At 36.7% G+C, this 21,749-nt stretch overlaps 1 long non-coding RNA gene across 1 annotated transcript in view; it reads left to right on the top strand.

The window, feature by feature from the left end:
- The window catches only part of LOC129148853 (uncharacterized), a 170,353-nt gene extending 150,534 nt beyond the window's left edge, over nt 1–19,819 (top strand). Inside the window, exons 3-4 of the long non-coding RNA XR_008555843.1 lie at nt 14,942–15,057; nt 19,744–19,819. This is a non-coding gene — a long non-coding RNA (uncharacterized LOC129148853). The remainder of the gene's footprint in view (nt 1–14,941; nt 15,058–19,743) is intronic.
- The last annotated feature ends 1,930 nt before the right edge of the window (nt 19,820–21,749 follow it).

Genomic DNA, 21,749 nt, shown 5'->3' with positions numbered 1-21,749 from the left:
AAGACTATTTTCATACTAAACTTTAAAGTTATCCTTTGTAAACTAAATATGCTGCCTTAATAAAAAATGTTAACATTTAAAGACTTCTTTATTTGCATGAGGCCACATGAGAGATGGGCAAATACAGTGGAAAGAAATAGCAAGAGGTACAAATGAGCCATAAGATGCTATGGTTAAAGTAGTTAAGGGAGATGAAGGGCAGAGAAGGGAAAAGGGAACATAGACCAGATACATAATACCACAGATCATGGCAGGTAATTTAAATTTTTGGTAGAGAAAAATAATTCTTAGGTTCTTTGAAATACACCCATAAATGCTACAACAGCTTTGGAAAAAAGTTTTGACAGTTGCTTAAAATAAACCCATCTAATGACCTAGCACTTCTGCTTCCAGGTATTCTACACAGATAACCTAACACCCATTAAGTTTTTTACAGTAAGGTTTCCAAATGAAACTCAGTTTGTGAGACTGACAAAAGAACACAAAATGATAGTTGTGATAAAAGGTCAGGTAAGCCCCATTTTACTGTCACACTTTTCCAATTTGTTGTTTTAGCCACTAAAAGTGAAGACCTGCCACCGCCGCCCCCCCCCCCCTGCCCCCCCCCCCCCCCGCCCCTTACACACACAAAGTATTCAATAGATGGAAATTACTTCTTTACCTTCAAGGCCTTTTTCTGCTTATTTGAATGTGTAGTCTTATATTTGAAGGGTTGGATTTTATGGTAAATTTAAGACTGCAATGGTTTTGCTAGAAGTCTGCTTACTGATTGGGTCCTGACAGGTATAAATGCCCCATATACATCCCTTCTTGCCTGGAGATTTCTTGTTCCATGCCCATTTTTAATACAGACTCCAGGGTTCTGCTGAACAGTGAGGATTGCAGATAAGCAGGCATATGCTGTCAGTCAGTTGGTCATTTCCTATCAATTTTATTCATGCACATTTTAGATATACACTGAACTAATGGCAAGTTGATTATAAGAACGTGCTAAAAAGTAACATTACTATTGATCCTTTTGGAGAAAAATTGCCTCCTTTAAAAAGGTTATTACTTTTAAGACATTTTTTCTCATTTTACACATATTTGGGGGTTTCCCTTTTGCAGTCTCTTGTATGTTCTTCCCTTTTTATAGTTAAATTCTGTTTTCAGTCTTCCTGGCTTGACTTAGTTAGCACAGGAGGTCACAATTGTATCAGCTTTATTTGTTCCATGAAAATTTAACACTTTTTTGGTGGGTTTAATGCTGTTGTAAAGTAAAATTATCAATATGCTTAATATTTACAAAATATAAAACAAGCTAATAACTTTTTACTAGCTAATTATCTTCCAATTAAAATTAAAAATTTTCTATCATGAAGTAAAAACTTTGATTTGTTTTTCTTTCTTTTTAAACGTATATTTTAATTGATTTTAGAGAGGAAGGAAGAGGGAGAGAGAGAGAGAAACATCAGTGATGAAAGAGAATCATTGATTGGCTTCCTCTTGCACTTCCCCCCACAGGAGATTGAACCCACAACCCAGGCATGTGCCCTGACTGGGAATCAAACCACGATCTCCTGGTTCATAGATAGATACTCAACCACTGAGCCATGCCGGCTGGGCTGATTTGTTTATCTTTATCAGTTTTTATTCCAAATATTATAAAACCTGGTACATTAAGGTGACTATAATTACATGCCAAGGTACTTTTGTCTTGAATATTTAAGTATTTTTTTTAGTACTTTCATCTTGTTTTCTGTATTCATTATGTAATTTATGGTAAAGCATCCTTAGGCCAATACTCAAATTTCATTAATTAGTGATACTATTTTTTTTTAAAAAAAACAACATTACTAAGTTCAGAAAGGTTTTAAAACTACCTTTATTTACATAAATTACATTATTTCCTTTTGCTTAACCTAATTAGATAAAGAAATGAGAAAGAAAAAGGTCAAAGTTGTTCACTTCTGCAGTTTGCTTAAAGTATTTCATATTTATCTTCTAAAATGATTTATTTTTAAAAATGAAAGAAAACTATTAGTTTAGCTATCAAGTAAATAATTCACTCAATAGAATAAAAATATATTTATATAACCTCTTCATTTCTCAAGAGTAAATCAACATTGAATAATATATTTTGAAGTTTTACCAAATGTTCATCTCTTTCTATGGTTCCTTACATATGCTTTTCGTCAAATAAATCTATAATAATAAAAGTGTAATATGCAAATCAACCGAATGACCAAACAGCAGAAAGTCCGGATGACCTTCCAGATGACCTTCTGGAAGACCATGCTGTGACACGCAGGGCTCCAGGCCAGCCAAGGCAGGTGCGATGTGATTGGTCAGGGATCAGGAGGCCCAGCCAGCGCCCCACGATTGCCCCACAGAGGGAGGCTCAGGCCACCCTCTGCCTGGCGATTGATCCTGGAGCCCCAGCCAGGTGGGCAGGGCCTCCCTGTGGGCGGCAATCAATCAAGGAACCCTGGCTGGGTGGCCAGGGACTCCCTGTGCACAGTGATTGATTGCGGAGCTCTGTGATCGATCACCTCAAAGAGGGAGGACCAGGCTTCCTGACTGGTGGTATTGCGGCAGGTGGGCGGGGCCTCTCTCTGCTGGACGATTTATCTGGGGGCCCTGCGGTCAATTGCCCCACAGAGGAAGGCCCAGGCCAGCCAAGCAATCACACCCTACATCTGTCCCCCACAGAGGGAGGTAACTGGTGGTAGGGAATGGGGGGCAGCACCACACAGATGGCAAACAGTGGCAGTGGTGGGGGTGGGGCCAGCTTCCGGCAGCCAGGGGGAAGGAAAGCCCTGATAGGTCCTGATCACCAGCCAGTCCTAGGGACCCTACCCAAGGGGTCCCGGATTGCGTGAGGGCGCAGGCCAGGCTGAGGGATACCCCCCCACCCTCACCCCATGCACAAATTTCGTGCACCGGGCCTCTAGTTTATATATAAAGAATCTTCAGGTGTTATATTTCCCCCTACCTTTTGTTATTTCATTTCCTAAGGAACAACTGATCATGTTGGTTCATACTAAGAAGTATAGTCCTAAGCATGCAGGCTCTCATCATGTAGGCTGTCTGGGCTCAAATCTCTGTTTCTTCACTGAGTATGTGCTCTTTAACCCTTTATTACATAAAACTGGATAAAATAATCTTAAGTCATAATGTTGTTGCTAAGATAATTTGTGATATTCTTTGTAAAGTGAATATTACAGTGCCTAAAACAAAGGGCATACTTTCTATCGTAAACTTATACATCATATACAAAGGACAGATTAACTTGAAACTAATTAGACCAACACCAAAAGTACCTCTTTAAACACTTTAATGTATATCCTTACTTACTTTCCACATATAAATACAGGTTGACAGGCCAGCTGGTGTGGCTCAGTTTGAGTGTTGGTGCATGCACCAAGAGGTCTCTGGTTTGATTCCAGGTCAGGACACAGGCCTGGGTTGCAGCCTTGATCCCTAATAGGGGGCGTGCAGGAGGCAGCCAATATATCATCAATGTTTTTCTCTCTCCTTTCCTCTCCCTCTAAAAAAAAAAAAGCTTTTTAAATATAGATTGACAGACACTGTCATACTCTTTTATATTATAATGCAAATGAACAACATGCCATGCATTGATTGCATTTCAAATATTTCTTTAAGTTGATTTTTAAACATTGAGGTTGTTTCAATGTAAAGTGAAAATACTTCTAAATATAACATAGCATTTGAAACAATGTATAATGATAAATGCTGCATCATCCACCTGTGGACATTAGGGGGATATATATTTTTTAAAGCAATTAATAAGCTTACAGAAAAACCCCTCCTTTTTCTTATTCATATGACTCATTAAAAGGGCTTTTGTTATGTTTTCAGAGTTTCATATTACAAACCTTGTGCCAAATGTTAATGAGAACAGTCAAATCCTGATCCATTCTAAGACCTGATACTTGAGTAATTACATTAAAGAGAAGCATCAACAATGCTAAATAACCCTGATTATCCTGAATGGGAGATGAATGATTAAAAGCCTGCATGAGGCATTAATTTGCTACCTAATGGTCACATAATACCAATTGACTATTCTATTTATTTTCTCTCTTTGGGTAAGGTTAGTTCAGATGGAACAAAAATTACAATGTTATAGCTGGCAAAAATCATGATAGAAGCATTATAATTCATCAAGGGGCCTAGTTGGACAGCTTTGTCAAAATAGGTTAGAAAATTTCTCATGACTGTAGCCAGGGTTGCAAAAATCCATTATCACTTCTCTCCTGCCATCTGAAAAAAGTCATCCCACCAAGTCTGATTTTTTCCTAGGGTGACATGAAACTGTTCGGAAGGTAATTAGATATCTTTCTCTAAAATATCAACTATCAAATGGCAAACTCTAAACCAGAGTCATGTTGCTTTGTTTCTCAAGTCTGTTGTATCTTACTAAATATGTGTGTGTGTGTGTGTATGTGTGTGTATTCTATGTAATAAAAGGCTAATATGCAAATAGACCAAACGGCAGAATGACCGGTCACTATGATGTGCACTGACCACCAGGGGGCAGACGTACAATGCAGGAGCTGCCCCTGGTGGTCAGTGTGCTCCCACAAGGGGACCACTGCTAAGTCAGAAGCCCTGAGCTGGGCTCACGGCTGACAAGCACAGTGGCAGCACTAAGGATGTCCGACTGATGGCTTAGGCCTGCTCCCCCTAAGCTGGCAGTCGGACATCCCCCAAGGGCTCCCGGACTGCAGGCTGGGCTGAGGGATGCCCCCCTCCTCGAGTGCACAAATTTCATGCACCGGGCCTCTGATATATATATATATATAGTTAGTTATAACTATAGTTTATAGTTAGCTATAGTTCTAATTGTTATAGTTAAGTTACAGTTATGGATAGTTATGGGGAATACTGTAATAGGAAATTGGTCATTTATTCAAATCAGCAAGAATCTTAGACTTCATTGTGTTACAACATTCTAAGGACTAAACTAAGAATAACATTTGTATTTCTGGTGTAGAAATACCTTCAAGGATGATAAGATTTCTTATAGTTCTTTGATAACTAGGCTCTTATAAATGAATTAATATGATGACACTCAATTCCAAATTATTCTTTTTTTCTTTTTTCAGAAGAAAACCTCATAAAAGCCTTTTTTTTTAAAAAAAAAATAACACTCAGAAAAGTTCTTGGTTATCAAATAAATGTGGTGATTATGGCAGAGATCATCATTGCTTATTGACTATCCATATATAACCTTATATTCCCACATCCTTGGAATTAGTGGGGCCTTGGAACTAACCGTGGCCAATGGGTTGTGAGTGGAAGTAACAAGTGTCATTTCCAGGATGAAGAAATTAAGAGCCAGTGTATGACTCCCTAACTTCCCCCTTTTTTATCAGTGAAATCACTGAGGCTATGAGCAGCTACACAATACTAGAGTTTCTGACAACTTGTGTCACCAAGTGCTTGTATAGAACAGGGATTCCCCCAACAAATTTACATCTGATATGTCCTGTAAGCTAGAAAGAAGAGCCATTTGTGATAAGCCATTGAAATTTCTGTATTGTTCTTTTACTATGGTATGATCTGGAATATCCAAATTATTTCTGTGAATCAAGCCAAAGAAAACATGACACACACATCAAGTTTTCCTAATAATAAATATGGTTAAAAATGGGAAAACTCAACAGAATATGAATGTGTTAATTATTAGCAAAAGGTGAACTCTTGAAAAAATGATGTGAATTGTCAATCTATTTCCAATAACTGAGCTGATACCACTTTTAGAGCCTCACGTATGAATTAAGGTTCCCCCTTCTGAGGGGCTTTGCTGTCCTCAGAGCAGTTGTTTAAGGCAGCTTCTGTGAAAGAGCAGACTTACATGTGCATTCAGGGAAAGGTTTTCAGACCTAACTCTGTACGACTAGTACTCTTCCATTCTTTTCCATTCTTTTTCTCAAGTGGGAAATGTTAATGCTCGTCTCATATGTGTCCATATGTTTCTATGATTGCTCAAATAACATGTTTTAGTTATGATCTCTCACTAACCCCAAAGGGGGGAAATATTGTATAAATGCACCAAGTGTATATAAGGAAATAGGTTCTTAATTGGTCAAACGTGCAGCACCAACATGTGGTCTTATCTACATAGAGAATACTAGAATGTGAAGGCATATAGTGACATTTAGGAAACTAAGGGCTGACACTTACTGGATGCTTACATTAGGTTTTGGGGAAATTGGACTTATCCGGCTCTAATACAGTATGGCTTATTACCTTCAAAGTTAATATTTAAATTGTATTCACAATAGCATCTGACACAAATTCATATGTATAAAATATACATTTCTGGTCTTAGAACTCTTGATATAAAAATAGTATTCTTCACATTAACAATAATTTTCCTGGAAATTTCCAAAGCAATTGTCTACTTACTTTCAAACGCAGTGACTAGTTTATGCCAAATCCTGTAAAAGAGGTTATACATACCACCTTTCTTCTGTAACCCTTCCACACCTCTGAAAAACAGCAACAACAACATAAAAACAATGACTTTCCAGGGGGAGGGGGCCTAAGCTGGCAGCCAGACATCCCCCATGGGGTCCCAGACTGAGAGAGGGCACAGGTTGGACTGAGGGACACGCCCCCACACACACCCCAGTGCACAAATTTCGTGCACAGGGCCTCTAATTGCTATATAATTTGTAATGGACTCTCCCTTTCTCATTCTGTTCTCTCTCTCTCTCTCTCTCTCTCTCTCTCTCTCTCTCTCTCTTGATTTTTAAGTTTCTCCAAAATATATCTGTTTTTTAAAAAGAGAGGCAGTAGGAAAAAAGGCTCAAAGAAAGAACTCTAATAAGTGAAAATTTTGGATTTGGCAGAAGACAGAGTGTTCCAGGAATTAGATGCTTTTATTTGAAAATATTGGCAATACTCTCATTCTGCACCTCTCATATATCTTGGTGTTCAGTGAGCACTGAAGTTTAAATTGGGCAATAGAGTATACGAAGAGGAGCTGGTAAGGACAGAATTAGTATCTGAAATTAGGGAGATGAGTCCTGTTCAGGCATAGTCTTTATGCCTGAACAGCAATCCAAGTTGATGGAATGCAGATGATCCTGCCTTAAACAAACAAACAAAAACTTTACATTTAATTTAAAAGGAAGGATAGCATATACTCTGGGAACCTTGATTCTTTTACAGGGTACGTTTTTAACTGTTACTATTCTATCAGAGCAGGAAATTCTAGGAATTAAAGAGACTCCTGATATTTTTTCAGTTCTAAACAGGATCATGATGAGAAATAATTCACAAAATCCTGCATAGGTACACAGTAGATCCCTTTACTGCCATCCACTCATATCATTAATAACCATCTTCTTTCAGCATCTGTTTGATTCTTTGATACTAGAAATACATTTTTCCCTTGTCCACTCAAACAATGAGAAGTATATTCCCGAAATAAACTCAATTGTATGTAACACATCACAATTTATATCAGCTCACTTAAGCATTTAAATAACCTTGAAAATTAGCCTATTAACCTCAGAAGTTGTGACTCACTGAAATATACACAGGTGATAAATGGGCACACCAGGGTCTTGATCCAGATTCTGCCATTTCCAATTGCATGAAAATTGAATTTCCAATTCATGCCATTTCCTCCTCACTGTGATGTGGAGCATGCACCCTAGAGGATACCATGCTAGCAATGCATGCCTTCAGTGACCACCCCTTTCTCAGGCAGGTCTTTGCCTGGACTAAATATTTGTGTTAGTGAATTTTTTGAGCTTGGTCTTTAAACTTTGTTGGATCAACTGTCTGTTTTCATAGATTATTGCTAGTACTTATTTTCTTAGATTTTGTTGCGCTATCTAAGCTATTCCTATGTCAAGGGATTCTCTGTAAGCTTTTGCCAGCCTGCAAACGTCAGTTGGTAAGAAGATAGATCAGAGTGATCAGAATTACCAGAAAAAAAAAATTTTAGCCCATAATCCTAATAATGACCACTTTTTGTCTATTTTAAGTTTTTTGTTATAAAATATTTTAGATATGTAAAAAGTACAAAGGGAATAAAAGTGACCCACTGAACAAAGAAAAACTCCATTGTGGAATGTTTTAATATTAATAAAATACAGAGGACTTAATATTCAGGATGATTTTATTTTCACTACAAGCAGTTAAATAGAAAAAAATGTATAAATGAAAAAAAAAGTACAAAGAGTACCATATGAAATGGTATAATGAATGCACCCACCACCCAGATTTTAAAATACAAAGCATTTGGTTGTACGTCCTTCAAATACAAATGGTTTTCAAATAAAACACTGCAGCAACTTATGCCCTGCATTGTAATCCCTTCCTCTCCCTTCACAACTGGGTAGCCAAGACCCTGAGTTGCTATGTGTATAAAGCAAGCTTTCATTTTTGTACAAATGTATGTGTTTATATCCATAAACAATAGTTTCATATATTTATCATTTTAGATAAATGATATTTTACTGTATGTATTTTCTCCTTTTTACAATAACTTGAATGAAATAATTCATATACCATAAAATTCACACCTTTAAAGTGTATAATTAGGTGGCTTTTAGTATATTCAGAGTTATGCAACCATCATAACTAATTTTAGAACAGTTTCATCACCCCCAAAAGAAATGTGTTAATTAGCAGTAACTCTCCATTTCTCTCTTCTCCCAGCCCCTGGAAACCACTAATTTACCTTTTTAAGTCTAGTGATCTGCCTATTCTGAACATTTCATGGAATGAAATCATATAATATATTTCTGGCTTCTTTCCCTTAGCATAATTTTTTTCAAAGTTTAACCATGTTGTAGAACCATAAATATTGATGTTTCAATCAAACAGAAAAATAAATAGGTAGGTAGGTAGATAGATGATAGATAGATAGATAGATAGATAGATAGATAGATAGATAGAGAGAGAGAGAGGTAGGTCATATTCCTTAAACTTCTACTCAGTCATGCCGGGTCCTCCTTCCTCCATTAGTTATTTCTCTTTATTGCTTTCAAGAGTTACTGTGTATTTTTATTTGTTTTAAAATATCTAACTGACTTTCCCACATTTTGGGAGTGTGTGTGGATGTGTGTGCATGGATGTGAGTGTAAAGATTTGCATCTAATTTATTCACCATCATGATTAAAAGTCACTGTCATGTCAGACAATATTTTCTAAACTACTTTCTTTGAGAGCTTTAAAATTCTTTCTTGCCTTTTTATATGGGTAGTTCGTTTTAGGCGTAGCCTTTATTTTACCCTACTTGAATTAATTTTTTGAGGGTCAAGGGCTTTACCTCTCCCATAATTGAATTATGTTGTATTAAACATAATGCCTTATGTATAATGCTTAATTATTAATTATTTAATTTTATGTAGCTGGGCATTTATAATAGAGTCTCCAATGGTAGTCTGGTATATTCAATTTACTTTATTAGAAGTAATTAAAAAGAAAGTTAAAGAAAAGCACTTTCTTTTTATGGAAGAGATGCAGATTCAATCAGAAGGATTTTCACCTAAAAGTTATTTTTAAAAGGCTTGACCAATAAAGGTTAAAAAATCCAATTTACTTTTGTTTGTTTGTTGTTAACTTATTGTCTTTATTCTTACAGGATAAGAAAGTTGGTTATGCTTTGGAATTTTAGTACGCTGGGAGAGATAGAAATTTGAGTCTTAATAATAGAAGTTGTCTTGTGTTTTGACATTCAAATAACCCAACCTTTCAGAAGATGGTATGATTGCTACCTCTTTGAACAATTGATTTTTAAATTTTGAGTAGTAGAAACCTTAAAAATGAAATCATATGCAGAAGATTAATATATAAAATCAGAGTTGCCCTGGTTGAGGTGAAAGCTTCCACCTTTTGACCTCCCTCTGCGTCAGTTGGCAACATTCAAAGCACCTCTTCTGAACTGCAGAGTTCTTATCACTCCTGGCTATAAAGGCTTGTTCCCAGGCTAGGTTCCAGGCGGCATAATGCTTATAGAATATTGGGATGAGTAGAATTATGGTCCTCCAAAGATGTCCACATCCTTATCTCTAGGTTCTGTGAATATTTTCTTTACATGGCAAAGGAGACTTTGAAGGTTTAGCTAAGGATCTTGAGATTGATTATCCTGAATCATCCTTGTAGGCCTGATATGATCACTAGTGTCCTGTTAAGCAAAAGAGGGAGGCAGGAGAGTCAGAATCAAATAAGGAGATATGATGATAGAAATGAAGGTTGGAGTGATGCAGTTGCTGATTTTTAAGATGGAAAACTTCCAGCAGCCCCTAGAAGCTAGAAAAGGCAGGAAACATTGTCCCCTCGAGCCTCTGGAAGGAAGCAGCCCTGTTTACACCTTCATTTTCACCTTTAGGATGGGTTGTAGACTTCTGATCTCCGAATTGAAAGATAGTGATTTTTGTTGTCTTAAGCTATTCAGTCTATGTTAAGTTGTTACAGAAGCAACTGAAAAATAATAAAATAATAAGCTAACCATAGGTAAATGGGTGTATCCTGGTTTATGGCTATTTGAATCAATCAGCAAGGTTTCCCATATTAGCATACAAGCCAAGCCAAGTTTATTTCCTTTAAAACATAAAATTAATTTATTATACTTATGATCATATCACAATTTAAAAATAAGCATAATATGAAGCAAGATTTAATAGCATTTAATATTTTTGTGCCCTCATACTAGTAGTCTTCAGAGTGCTTTTCCTTTGATTGTTTCATTTAATATGTGTGTGAATACACACACACACACACACACACACACACACACACACACATATAAAAGAGGCTCTCAGAAACCTTTAACCCATTTAATCTAAATCAAAAGTTTAACCTCAGAGGTAAGAAATAAACAATTTAATTCAACAAATTTAAAATTCTTCAGATTCTTCTGTGACATTGCTTTCAGGCAGTTATAAAATTTGCAACAGAAAACCATCAATACAGAGAATACATTACTTGATGAATCAAACCATCTCAATTTTAAAAACCTTAAGTTTATTCAGAACTGCATGGAGGGACATGGAGAGTATTAAGCTAAGAGAAATAAGCCAGTCAGAGAAAGCTAAGTATCATATGATCTCACTCATATGTGGAATCTAATGAACAAAATAAACTGATAAACAAAATAGATTCAGAGACATAGAACCATGGAACAGACTATGGAATCTCAGAGAGAAGGTAGTGATGGGTGGGTGGGTGGGGAGACATCAACCAAACAACTTGCATGCATATATGTGCAACCCATGGGCACAGACAACAGGGTGGTGAAGGCTTGGGGAGAAAGGGTGGGCAGAAGGGAGGTCAATGGGGAAAAAGCACATATGTAATACTTTCAACAGTAAAGATCTTTTTAAAAGGTCTCCTTTTTTAAAAACTTGAACACCCGTGGTGCCAGTTTTATCCTGTTAGGCCTCGGAGCATATAGCTTATGACTTGCCTCAATAAAGCATCTGACTGCTGTGTGTTCCCTTCATTGCCCTCTTGTTTCCAGCTTAAACCATAATGACATTGCTTTTTCTTTGTAACTCCAATTTTTGACACTTCTCCCCTTTTCTTCTTGATTTCAAGTAATAATTACAATCATACTCAAAATGAAAATCATAATAATAAGTGATTCTGCTATTATTTGTAACTTGGATCATTACCATAGTGTGGATACAATTTATCAACTTCAGTAGACAGCCTGAGAAATTGATTTTTAATTTCCTCATCCATCTAAGACTGCATCTTTCTCAGTTGTTTTCATTTTACTCTTTTCCATTTGAAATTTGTTTTTAACAGAAATGACAGCAGAAAATATATGTCCTGAGCAATTGTGTTCTCTTTTGTCATACATCAAAATTTTATAATTGACCCAGGCCATGGGCCTATATTGTCTTTGACTTTATTTGAGGACTGATATAATTATAAATCATAGCAAATAAACAAATAAAAACCTTGCCCCCCCCCAAAAAAAAATAAACACAACAACACATCCTAAAACAAACAAAAATACCACCAACAACACTTTTTATAGTGTATTTTGCTTTTATTTTATGATCATGGACCCGCTCTGAATTCTAAGAAGCACCATTAGAACTCCCTGAGAACTTCATATTGATTCATCCTAATGAGATGAGGGAATTAATAAGTGTTTCCTTCACTCTGTATAAAGCCACAAGTCTGCTAACTGTTAGAAGCGGTGTCTTTAAGCCCATGTCTAGTGTGACTTTTTCCATAACATTTTTTTTGATGTTAATTCAAACTACAGTGCCTTAAAACTTGGCATTGGATTCCTTAGAATATTTTGGATGTAATAAGTGTGTGTTACACAAGAAGTAGACTCTGATGATAAATTTCAACTATTATGAATCACTGCTTAATGTAACCTATTTGTTTGCCATTCTGACTCATTTGTCCTCATACTTGGACAGGTAAAGAATGACTGATAAATGCATGCTTCAACCCAGCAAGGTGTTTTTAGGTTACTCAAAAATGATCAGAGCTGTTAATTGCTTTACTGCTGATTTTAATCCCCTCTCAGAGCAGCTTGTCTGTAATGTTTCCTGCTAATCTCCTTGTTTGCACAAGCAAGAGCTGCTTTCTTTCTGTTTGGCTTGTAAATATACCAGTGTTCACTTAATTTATTTTTCTGCACTATTCAGCTTAGGTTTCCTAGCTTTTCCATGAGAAACAACATTAAAAAAATAAATAGAAAGAGAAGTCTAGTTACGTATTTTTCTTCATATGTTATGAACGAATTTTTCTTTTGTTTTAGGAAAACACTACTTTGGTAATTATATGTTTACTAGAGGCCCAGTGCATGAAAATTCATGCACTGGAGGGTGTGTCCCTCAGCCTGGCCTGCCCCCTCTCACAGTCTGGGAGCCCTCAGGGGCAGGAGGCGACCCAGTGATCAGGGAAAGGTGACACCCCATCACACCTCTGCTGCTGCCCCTGTCAGCAGTGCAAGCCTAGGCCGGCCCTGGTTACCTGAGACTCTGGTGGCCCTGGGCGGCTGGGCAGCCACCATATAAGGCTTGCTTGTGCCTCGGGCCGGCCCTAGGAAGCTGGGTAGCTGCCATCCAAGGCTTGCCTGCGCCTCGGCCCGGCCCGAGGCGGCTGGGGGGCTGAGGGGACTGGGGGACTCCTGAGGCAGGCGCGCCAGCAGTGCTAAAGGGACTGGGTGCCACCATCTTGTGGCTGTGGGCACCACCATCTTTGAGGGCGGGGCAGTCAATTATCATATTCCCTCCTTATTGGCTGTGGGCGCTGCCATCTTTGCGACGACATGAGGGTCAGTTAGCATATTCCCTCTTTATTAGGATTATATTCTCATAGATTTGTTTTAACTAATAAATTATCCAGATGGGATTAGTGTTGTTTTATATTTTAGCATCTTTTAAAAGTCTCCTGCCTCTTTACAGGTGAATGCCTTTTCTTTTTACTTTTTTTTTCACATGGACAGAAAAGTACTAAAGGTTGTTGTTTTAATCTAATTATTATATTTATATATTATACTGTTTTATATTCTATTGCTATTATTTTCCCTGGCCTTTAAAGACAAAAATTGCAGTGGAATTTATTCCTAAGGGCAACACTTACTTATGTGTCTTCAGGCAGATTGCATAAACTCTCTGGGCTTTGTTTATCTAATTAATTCCACAGTCATTTGTTGAACCCTTTTCCTATGCACTGTTAGGCTGGGGAACCCGGAGGTAAATAACCACGGCCACCCAGAGATGCTAACATTGTAGTGAGAGATGTGGTGAAGAAAGTGTGAGTGCAGGTGGTTGGAACATCTCAGAGAAGAGAACATCTGGGCTTAGTTTTAAGGGATGAGTAAGAACTAAGTGATTAAAAAGGACGTGGGAATTCCCGACAGAGCAGATAGCCTATCCAAGGCCAAAGGAAGAGCAATATATCTAGGGAGATACAAGCAGTGAGCAATTACCAGATCAAACAGTGAGGGGCAGAGAATGTAGGGAGAGGAAATTAAAGAGTGACAGAAAACAATGAAATAATACAAAGTGTGCACACTACGTTAAGTGGTATGGAATTCATTTGGTAGGTGATACAGGGGAACTGTTGAAATGTTTTAAGCAGGGAAATCATGGGGTCATATTTGTGTCTCAAAATTAATCTAGTGAATGGATTTGTAAGTCTAAAAACATTGATAAGATTTTCCCAATTTCAAATATATCCCAAATATATCCATTTGTGTTCTTCAGACAACATGAATTATATATTTTGGTCTAATAAATGTGGACATTGTATTATCCTTAAAAATGGGGACAATAAAATTTGCATGAATGAACTTGGAAGTTCTAATACATGCAATAGTTTTATGGAGAGTCAGTATCTCTCTTACATACTGAATGGATAAATACATATTTAAGTATCTATGGCATGTTAGATATTGTATTCAATCATTATACCAAATTTAATTTGTACAATAACCCAATGTGAATGTATGCATCTACAGATTACTGTAAAGTATAATTGCTAATTATATGCTGGGTGTTCCATAATATCTTATTTTTGTTCCCAGCAACCCTATTAAGGAGTTGTGGTTATTCCCCTTAAGCAGATTCTAAAACTTGAATTCAGAGAGCTTTATGCAAGGTTATATAACTAGTAAGTGAAGGGATAAAATTAAATCCAGGTCCATGTGCTAAGTGAAATAAGCCAGACAGAAAAAGACAAATACTGTATGATATCACTGATATGTGGAGTCTAAAAAAGTGGAAGTTGTGAAAACAAAGAGTAGAATGGTGGTTATCAGAGCCTGCTACTAATGTTTCTTACCAGTGCTATATACTCTTAGTAGGCAAGAGTTAAAAATGTAAAATAGTCTTCCCTCATGAGAAGAACAAGTCAGTACTTCTATTAAAGTCCTCTCAAGTGTTAGTGTACAAAGGCTTTTTTAAGTACTTGATAACCATAGTTTTGTTTCCTACAGGTTTTAAAGGAACATTAATATAAAGCTGCTGATTTTCAAGGATATTCTCAGCTTCAGATTTCTGTGATAAAATTGAGAAGACAGAGGTGGCCAAACTCCCAGAAGATGCAGCTGAGGTAGGAGACCCAGAATAGGAAGGAAATGTAGAGAGCAACCTAGAATGGGAGAAGTAGAAACATTCATGAGAAGACAGTTACTTCTCAACTCTCTCTGTGATATGTGCAGATATGACAAAAAAGGTCCAGACAGTCATTCCAGTTGATACTAGATGGGCTTTGCAAATCCTTCCCAATAATGTGTCAGGGACATCCACTGCCAAACCATGTATATTGTGTAAAATCTAAAGAGAAACATGGACAGGTATGTTGATCAGAAGCCAAATACGGCCTTTACTTATTATGCTCTCTACACTTCCTTTCCTTCAGAACAAAATCTTTTTTCAGATTAATAATTTAATAGCCGTCCCTATTTTGTGCTAGGCACTCTACTAAGAATATATATTTCTTTTCCCATTCAGCATAGCTTTAAAGAGATGTGTTATTATTTCCATTTTTTAGATGAGTCTCAAAGAGGTAAAACGTCTTGAACAAACAGAAGGCTGTGGAACTAAGAATCAAACTCAGATGCTAGGCCTCCAAAAGCATGTTCTTAGCCTCAATACTAAATCACCCTGCCTCTTGGATTTAAGTGTACGGGGCATTAATTTTTCTGTAGATTCTATACTCAATTCTACTGTTACATTTCTAATTTACCTTTTAACCACATAATCCTTGAAACAAATCAGAAGCAGATGGTAAAGGAGTGTTCTTATATTCTTCTAGGTATGTCTTTGCTTTATTAAAATGTATTGCACTCTCAAGGTTGCCTAGTTTTACTAGTAAAATGCAGGTGGCTAAGTTAATTCAAGTATCAATTGAGAGATAAACTATTATAAACCGGTTACTTATCATGACAAGCCTTCTTACAAAATTAGTGATATTCATATAACTATTATTCATTTCCTAACATTTTCTTCAAAATAAATGAGCTGAGAACATACAAAATAGAAAATAATAAAAATTGAAATTGAAAATAATGAACTGCTTCTGAAGTTCTAACATCAATTTATTATAGATGTTTAATTAAAATTAATGCCTCTAAAATATTGCTATTTTTAGGGATTACACATAATTGTGTATAACTTGTGTTTCTTTTAAAGTGAAAAGTTGGTCATAATGAAAACAATTATCAAAGAATATAGACATTATGACAGTGAAAAGTGAATCACATAAAGCCTGATATCTTGTATTTTCAAATAATTTTAGGGCTAATGCTTACATAAAAATAAATTAATAAATGCCCTTCTGAACCTAGTCTTATTACCATTATATGCCAGAGGTACTCTTCCAATTGGAGGTATGAAATGGTCAATGGAGAGAAGGTGAACAGTGCTTACCATGAAGTTAATGACTCCTCAGATTGTTCAAACTTTCCTCTTTGGTCATGGAGTCTTATAGATTCAGACCAGTCTAGCATATGTGGTTGATATGTGAAATATAAAGCAAAGTAGAGAATTTAAAAGCAGTGTTATTGATCTTTTTCTCCTATTCCAATGTTCTGTTTTTTGAAATTGTGCTGTTACAAACTTGCATTTATTTCAACTTGCATGTTTGCAAATCTGCATGGTTACTTCTACGGATCATCTTTTACTTTTAAGGAAGTTCATAAGGTTTGTATAGTTTCAGATAAGAAATCTATTAAAAAAAAACTAAGACTCTAAAAGGTTCATGTGTACACAAATAGGTAAAAATTATCTGAATATCTCATTCTTTTTTTTCCTCTCTAATGCTTCCCTTTGAAATATATTGGAAATTAAACTATCCCTTTGGTGTGAGGTTTTTTCCTAGGTTTTATTTATTGTTTTTGCTTAAGTATTCAAAAAAAGCAATTAATATTTATAGAAACCTGCTAATCTACTTGTAGCCCTGATTTCCTTCAGTCAAGGTTTCTACTTAGTATCAGTACGTTGGTATGAAGGCACCCAGTTTTGTATTTTATAGACAGATACTCTTCAAAGTGTTTCCACATTACAAAAGTAATCACTGAACTCTTCCAGTTTATAATTCAACTGGTATTCAAAAGGTTAATTTTGTTACCAAGGCAAACAACCAAATGAGTATCATACTTGGGAGGGGAGTGGAAGCTATTGGGAGTTGGATTTCTGAGGTCTTTTTACCATATTCAACTGAAAAACCTAAGTGGAAAGAGGTAATTGATGTTTCACATTCTGCAGCTTACATTGAAGTGTTTGCCAAAGAACCCCTGTATTTAAAGTTGTGGTATACATTCAATAAAAATTAAAATGATATTTATTCTCATAACATGTGGTTTAAAGTCATATTATTTTATTTATTACTAGAGACCCAATGCACGAAATTTGTGCAAGGGGCTTGGCCCTTGCAGCCCTGGCTGCCTTGGCCCTCGCAGCCCCAGCTTCATCCAGAAGGTCATCCTGAAGGTCGTCCGGACAGTCATTCTGCTGTTCGGTCTAATTAGCATATTACCTCTTTATTATATAGGATGTCTTGATAGAGTATTAAGATACTTCATTCACATGGAGCATTTTATGCTCATTAAACACCAGTTTCAACATTGTATGTATGTGTGTGTGTGTGTGTGTGTGTGTGTGTGTGTGTATGTATATATATATATATATATATATATATATATATATAATATACAAATGTGATTAATTGTGTGTGAAGATATGTATATATAAGAACTTTTATCAACTGTTCCTATTCTCATAACATAGGGAACAACATGTACTGTCAACTAAATTGGACCTTACATAGGAATTTCTCAAACTAGATCATGTTGCATTGCTAGATGCTTTGCAGCTACCTGAATAGAGACTGAAGGATTAAAGAAAAATTTGCATTAAAGATACTAATAAAGATATGGCAGTGTTTATAGAGTCAGCTATAGTTCCAATATGACATGAACCAAATTTTTCCAAATAACTTCTTCTTATTATTATATTTTATTATTATATTTTGATGGTGTATGTATGTGTTTGGGGGAAGGGGGCTGTTGTTTCATATCATCCTGTAAGGGACATGAGTTTTTATAGTAAACCTGCAGTAAGTTCAGATGAAGCAGGAAAAATAAACATTTCTTTTCATGATATCTTAGGCCAGAAGAAATAAAAATATAATTGATTAAGTACATAGTAAAATATCTGTAAACAAATTAAATAACTACTTTTGCACCCTGTGCTTTATTCCAACAGCTGTATAATATGTATCTAATATGGTGGAAATAGTCTATTAATGAGGCATGCATCTAGTTGTTGGCTAGACTTTACAAATATATTAAATTAAATTTTATTGTTGAAAGTATTACAGATGTCCCCCCTTTTCCCCAGTAACCCCCTTCACTCTGCACTCCTCCCACCCCCGGGCCTTCACTGCACTATTACCTGTGTCCATGGGTTATGCATATCCCATATAATAAAAGGGTAATATGCAAATAGACTGAAAGGCAGAACAACCGAACCAATCAAAGCATAATATGCTAATGATATGCTAAGGCTGCTCAACCGCTCGCTATGACATGCACTGACCACCAGGGGGCAAATGCTTTAACTGGTAAGTTAGCTTGCTGCTGGGGTCTGGCTGATCAGGACTGAGCAAGATGGGCCAGACATGCCCTGGAGCCCTCCCAAGATCCCTCCCCAGCCCGATCATGCATCGGTGGGGTCCCTCAGCCTGGCCTGCACCCTCTTGCAATCCTGGACCCCTCGGGGGATGTTGGAGAGCTGGTTTCAGCCCAATCCCGCATGCCAATCCCCTTGGGAGGATTGGGAGCGAGCGCCCATGGCAGGCACAGTGGGGCTGGGATGAGCAGGAATAGCAGGTAGGAGCTGCAGGCAGCATTGGATTGTGGGTTTTGGCCCGATCCCTACAGGTCACCCAGAGGGACCCCACCCATGCATGAATTAATGCACCCGGCCTCTAGTATGAATATAAGTTCTTTGGTTAGTCTCTTCCCACCCCTGCCTTCCCTCTGAGATTCATCAGTCTGTTCCATGCTCCTGTGTCTCTGAATCTATTTTGTTCATTAGTTTATTTGGTTCATTAGATTCCATATATGAGTGAGATCATGTGATACTTATCTTCCTCTGACTGGCTTATTTTTCTATAAATAATCTTTTAATACAGATAATCTTCCTTTTATTCTTTATTTCTTCCTCTCTTCCTCCTTCCCCCTTTTCTTTGGTTTAAATCAGTGATGGGCAACCTTTTGAGCTTGGTGTGTCAAACATCGCCAATAAACTGAGCATAACTCGGGTAGGGTGTCACTTTGAGGAAAAAACTAACTCCAAGACTCTAGTCGCAAATGTTTCATCCTCAGGAGCAGCAAATGTTTCATCCTCGGCATGTCATCAGAAATGGCTACGCGTGTCAGTGCTGACACGCATGTCATAGGTTCGCCATCACTGGTAAATAAACCTCATAAATTTTTCATTGTGATTTTTTGTTTGTTTATACTTCCTCTTTGTATATGTTATTGAAATTTTCAAGGAAAATACATTTGCTTCATATGTGAAGAGTGTATTGATTTTAAATGTAAATGATTATTTTCTAAGCAAGGACATTTTGTAATTGTGCATGTTGGAAGACACTGCTTGCATATTTAAAACTAGAGATTATTAAAAGTTATAGTTTATAAAACAGTTATCACTGATGCCAGCTGGAAAATGCTTGGCAGTATAAAAAGTCTGAACACATATATTAATTAAGGCTAATTTGTCATTCCAGGAGGTCATAATGAAACTCCATGTGGAAATGAGTCTATATAAGGAAAGAAATTTGTTTAAATTTGAAGGGGGACAACAGAAGGCAAGTGACATGTGCAACAGTTTTATGGGATATGAATTGAGAAACAGCTAATAAAATTATGCCCGCATGACTCTGAATGAGAGGAGGGTCAAGGAAGTTGAATGTTATATTACCTGAGGAAATATTTCAAAGAAAATCACAGACTTAAGTGGAGTCAGTACTTCTCATAACTTAGACCAAAAATCTTAGTGTTCTAAACTCAGAACTGATAACTTTACTTGTGAAAATCAGTTTTCAGACAGGATAAGGCAGCTATCTGGGTCTCTGAGCTTGAATTTAGAGCCCCCTGGGGAACAATTGAAGAAAGAGCTTGAGAAGATGAGGAGATAAGAATCTTATCTGTTGTTACCTACCAGCTTCAACAGTAACTAGTTGCAGTTTTACCTATGTCAAACTGGTCCTTGCAGTCTCTCTCTCCCAATGTCATGGTACATTCTCACAAGTGCTTAGAGAGACTATCCCAGGTTGCATTAGGGTCTCTAATGACGTTTCCATTCTACCTCTTCTCTTTGAGGTGAAAGAACCATAATCTCCATTTTTTTCTGACCTGCATTGTTTTTGCATCCAAAATGGATATCATTAGTCAAATAATAAGTGAGCCCATCCCTTCACATTAACAAGTGATTCACAACCTTTCTTTTTTTAACCACCAATAACCTCTTCTATTATTTACTATTCATTCATGAACTTTGAATTTTGAGAAAAAATGTCAATATAATTTACTCACAATAACAGCTTAATTCCCATTACTCCCCACCCACATAAGAATCAATTGGAGATTCTTATAATCATAAATATGTAGTGTAAGGGCAAAAAAGTCAAGAAAAGACAGCACCCTCCTGAAGAGTATGAAAGCTTAAGACTGGCTTTCTATCCTAGCTCTACAACTCACTAGCCGTGTAACCAGATCAGTTTCTTTAACTTTTCTATGCCTTTCTTCCTCATCTGTGAAAAATAGGAGAATAATGGTACCCACCTAATGTCACTGTGGGGATTAAATGTGTTCACATTCATAAAGCACTTACAATGGTCCCTGGCACTTAGTATTACTATAAAAGTGCTTGCTGCTGTTAATATTTTAATTAGCCTATGAAGACTTACAAGTAAATGTATCACTCCAATAAATTTTCATTTTCTATAACCATTAGATCTTTTGACAAATTAAAAGAAAATATCTTGGGTCTAAGAGATCTCAGATCAGAAGTCATTACAATAACATGTACACCTTAAATGGAAGGTGCTATAATTATGTGCATTTTCATATTTCTGTTCTATGGATTTTAGAGTAGTAAAAATACTCTGTATGCTATCATAATAATAGGTACATGTCATACATTTGTCCAAATGTATAGAATGTATACTGGGTGATTATGATGTTCATCAATTGTAACCAATGTGACACTCGTGTGCGGGATCTAGAAAATGGGAGTGGCTATGCATGTATGGGACAGAGGTATATCTTTCATATTTTCTGTTAAGAATTCATGTTCTAATGACTTTCCTCATTACAAAATATTGCCATGGTGGTACCAACAATTTTCCCACTTTCCTAGGTTTGCAATATCACAGCCATGTATATTTCCACATCTTACCTGCCAAACTCAATCAATGATTCTTGCTTCCATCACACTGGCCCAAGCTATTACCATAAGACACTTGAACCACAGCCAGAACCCCTACATGGTCTCCTGCATCAGGTCTGCTTTGCTTCTTATTTCACTTGCACAGTACTTTTTCCTTTATCTTCTTGCCCTCCTTGCTTTGATCATTTCTCTCTTCAGCTACACATTTCTAATGGCCATTTAGATAAAATCTAAAACCCTTCATTTATCTTTCAGAAATCTCTACAACTTGATCCTACAATGCTTCATCAGAGTATCTTCCTCTCCTCTATATGGACTTTTGTTTCCAGCCAATGCTTCTGC

This window comes from Eptesicus fuscus, chromosome 4, assembly GCF_027574615.1.
Source record: "Eptesicus fuscus isolate TK198812 chromosome 4, DD_ASM_mEF_20220401, whole genome shotgun sequence".
NCBI classification, from domain to species: domain Eukaryota; kingdom Metazoa; phylum Chordata; class Mammalia; order Chiroptera; family Vespertilionidae; genus Eptesicus; species Eptesicus fuscus.
The sequence above is the reverse complement of the archived record's forward strand: the minus strand, read 5'-3'. Positions and strand labels throughout refer to the sequence as shown.